Below are 4,103 nucleotides of genomic sequence, written 5' to 3' on the forward strand. Positions count from 1 at the left end.
AGGCAGGACCCTGAATAGCTTCACCCATCAGGGATGGTCATTAGCATCCCTGCAGAGGTATCCTAGTGACCTGCAAGCTTGGGACACAAAGGACAGTCCCAGCTTGGAGGAGGTGGTGTTGAATTAGGAAACACTGGTGTGGACAGGCACAGATACTTCCCAAGGGAGGATCCCAGGAGCTCTACCCACACAGGCTCTTGCTGTGTGCCATGTGGCCAGGCTGGGATTGGGAATGGTGGTTGTTGGTTGGGAATGCAGCCGGGCCCAGCAGTGCCTGGCGATGCTGTTTGTTCTCCCGCACAGTTGGAGGAGCAGGATCAGCCCTGGTGGCACTCAGCCTGTTCCTGCTCCCTCAGGCTCCCTCCCAGCCTGTGCTGCTCGTTCCTGGCAGTGCCTCTCCTGCAGACACACAGTGTAGGCTCCTCAGCCCCTTGAGCTCCTCTCCAAGCTGTGATGGAGGGAGAGGATGCTGCTGCTTCCTCCCGGAGCTCCGGCCTGACACTGTGCTGGAGTGACCAGGGCACCCTCCTGCCTGAGCCACCTCCTCCTGAATCCTGTCCTGGGAAAAGGATATTGCTCTTAAATTCTCTGCTGGGTGTCTTTGTAAGTATCCCTCTCTGCTTTCCTTCCTGCTCCTAGGCAGTGACTTGGGATGGGCAGGGATAAGGGGGAGGAGAAGGTGGTACCTGCAGGTGAAGCCCAGGCTGCTGCTGGCCAGGGTGGAGGTCTTAGCCAAGAAACCACTTGCTTTGGACACCAAAGGCACTGGGGAATGTGATGCTGAGGAGCAAAGGACTTCGCAGATCTTCACCTGTATCAGCATCCTGGTTTTAGTCCCTTCTCTACACTGAGCTCAGCCCCAGCTCAAAATTGGCTTTGTGTTTGTGTTGCAGCACAAGGTGATCAGTCTCTCGGTTGAGATGCTCGGACCAGGGTTTTGTAGGCAGTCAGGGCTGGATCCTGCTCTGCTCAGCACACACCCAATGCACTGTGATTTTGTGGCCATCCAGGGATTTTCTTTGCATGGGAGTTGGGGTTTATTTACTTTGCAATTTGCCTCATACAGTCAGGCCTGAAAAACAGCTGCCACTAAGGCAGTGAACTAGACCTAAAGCAGAGCTGGGGGCAAAGGATGAAGGGGAGGCTGCTGCCAACCTCTTGGCTAATTCCCTTGCCAAACCCCCACTTTTCCCATGCTGGAGGAGGTTTTGCATGGTGTGGAGGGAGGCTGTGCCCTGGGGAGGGGAGATGCTGCACCACTGCTCCACCTTGCTTTGCTGGTGAGTTCATAAGCAATGCTCTTGCTTCTTGCAGTGATTTGTCAACCTTCCCCTTGTGCTGAGGAGCTGAGAGCAGGTGGTTTCCTACAAATCAGGCACCTGAGGTCCCCAGTAAATCACAGAAATGCTCTCCAGGTCTGGCTGCAGCAGGCTGAGCATCCTGGTGTTTATCATCTCCTCACTTCTTCAGCCTCCTCAGGGGAAATCCCTGTTCTTCCATCCTTCCCCGAGGGCAGGGACAGTCCAGCAGGTCAGGCAGGGTTCGTGGGGGGCATTGCAGTTAACCACAGGCTGAGTGGGCACTTCCCAGCAGTGGAGCAGGGCTGTGCCTGGCAGCCCCAGAAACCACTGGGGGAAGCAGTTGGGCTTTGGGCCAGCCCCAGCCCCTCGAGGAGGGAAATGGCAAGCAGATTTCAGAGCAGGAAGGGTGCTTTCCAGGGTGATCGTGCAGCTGGGTGATTCTCCTGCCCTGCTGAGACAGCAGAAGAGTGATGGGAAGTGACCTCTGACTCCTGTGCTAAAAGGAGAAGTGATGCTATGGGAGAGATACCAAACCCAAGCTGAACCCTCCCTCGGTCATCTGCCCCGTGTCATGCCCGAGGCATCCACGGCCTGGGGCTTGGCCAGGCTGCTAAATCCACCCTCTGGGCTCAGAGGGACGGACAAGGAGCAGTGCCTGCCCACAGGAGACACACTGCTCCTACCCAGGCTGGCCAGGAGCCCCGTGGGCAGCACTGCGGCGTCACCCGCGGGGTCTGGCTGTACCCACAGCTCTGGAGAGTCTGTGTGGCACCAGGAGGGAGCTCTGCCCCGTCCTCACCCTCCCCTGGCACGGCTGAGCACCGTATGGTAGGCACAGCTGCTTTCTGCTCCTGCTGGGTTTCATTCACTGGGGAATCTGCTCTTCTCTGCGCCTTTCGGGGTGGATGGTACTGCAGCAATGGGAGCTTGGGCTGGAGGGGCTGAGGATTTGAGGTGCTGGTAGCTTCACATCATAGATCAATCCATCAGAGGCTGTTCCATCTCTGCCTTCTCCCTGTTCCTGGCTCCCAGTGGTGGGAGCTTGGGTTAGAAAGGGCTGAGGATTTGAGTTGTTAGTGTTGAACTCTGTGTTGGTAGCTTCACATCGTGGATCAATCCATGAGAGGCTGCTCCAGCTCTGCCTTCTCCCTGCTCCTGTCACATACCCTGTGGTTCTGTTAGAAAGGGCTGAGGATTTGAGTTGTTAGTGTTGAACTGTGTGTTGGTAGCTTCACATCGTGGGTCAATCCATGAGAGGCTGCTCCAGCTCTGCCTTCTCCCTGCTCCTGTCACATACCCTGTGGTGGGAGCTTGGGCTAAAGGGGGCTGAGGATTTGAGTTGCTGAAGTGTGTGTTGGTTGCTTCACATCATGAATCAGCCCATGCTGCTCCAGCTCTGCTCCTGTCACCCCGTGGTACACACAGAATTGGAGCACAGGCACTGATGCCAGTCCAGGAGGGTCCAGCAGTGCCAGGCTAAAGGCTCTGGGTGCTGAAGGCAGCACAGCTCAGGGTGCAGCACTGCACCCAGCACCTCTCCCATGTGGCAGGCTGCACTTGCAGGGCACAGATGGATGTGAGAACAGCCCAGGAGGCTCTGGGCAGGCGAGGCTGAGCTGTGCTGGGCTGGCTCAGCTGTGGGAGCAGCACAGGCTTCCCCATTAAACATGCATCTAGGTCACGGTCAGCTCATCGGTCCAGCCTGCACCATTCAATGGGTGGCTGCAAATACTTCCTAAGCTGTTGTTGCCTTGCTGCTTTTTGCTGAGAAATAACTAAACCAGAGAGCTGCGAAGGAACATATCTCATTTAGATCAGTCTGTGGCTGCAGATGCTCAGATCACTTTGGAGTTTCAGACAGCCCCAACATCAGCAGGGCACAGGGAGAGCTTTGGTCTAAGGGGATGAGGCTCTGGGCATCAGTTCTGCTTCTCTCCATCACTCTTATCCAGGCTTGATCCATCAGCCCTGCTCTGTGCAGCCCCACAGGTTTGGGCTGAGTCAAACACTCAAGCTCCAGGTCTCCTTCTCACCCAGGGCTTTGATTTTGGTCCCTTACAAGCTCTACTGGGCAAGGAATAAACACAGTGCCTGCAGGTGACACAAGGCTGCCACTGTGCCTGAGCCTGCACTCCTCCCTGCTTGCTTTTTGCCCATCCCTGCTTGCTTTTCAGCCATCCCGTTTAGAATCTCTTGAATTCCACACGAATCTCCAAAACCTCTCTCTGGTCAGTCAGGTGGATGTGTTTTTTGTGCCTTGCATGTTCTCCCGTGGCAGAATCAGGTCGGTGCAGCCTCTCCCTTCCCTCTCCATGGCACGAGGGGACAGATCCAAATCCACCCAGTGCATGACATGGACCAAGACACCTCCTGGTCCCAGATTTCCTCCGCTGAGGTTGCTCAGCTCCTTACGGGATGATTCTGTTTTCCCTGCTCCAGTCGCTTTTTCCCTTTGTGGGTATCTCCCTCCTCCTCTGCCAGGCTTGATGTCCTGCTCTGTGACACAGCAGATGATGACAGGAGCTCATCCCGACCCTCTGCGTCAGGGCACGAGCAGCGGATGGAGCTGGAGGCGTGTGAATATCCCTGCACGGGGACCGGGGGGGGGTTTGCCTTCCAGCCCTGAAAGCTCCAGCGCTCAGAGCTGTAAACAGCTCCAGCAGATTTCCTCAGTCAGCAATCCCGCAGGAGCCATCGCCTCCCTCTCTGCTCGCTCGGGGGATACAGGGCCAGCCCGAACGGGCTCGGCAGGAACCTTCTCCCCTCCCTCCCTCCCTGCTGCTCCCCCAAAATTTCACTGCC

The sequence above is a fragment of the Acanthisitta chloris genome, unplaced genomic scaffold (assembly GCF_000695815.1).
Source record: "Acanthisitta chloris isolate BGI_N310 unplaced genomic scaffold, ASM69581v1 scaffold4133, whole genome shotgun sequence".
In the NCBI taxonomy this organism is placed as follows: domain Eukaryota; kingdom Metazoa; phylum Chordata; class Aves; order Passeriformes; family Acanthisittidae; genus Acanthisitta; species Acanthisitta chloris.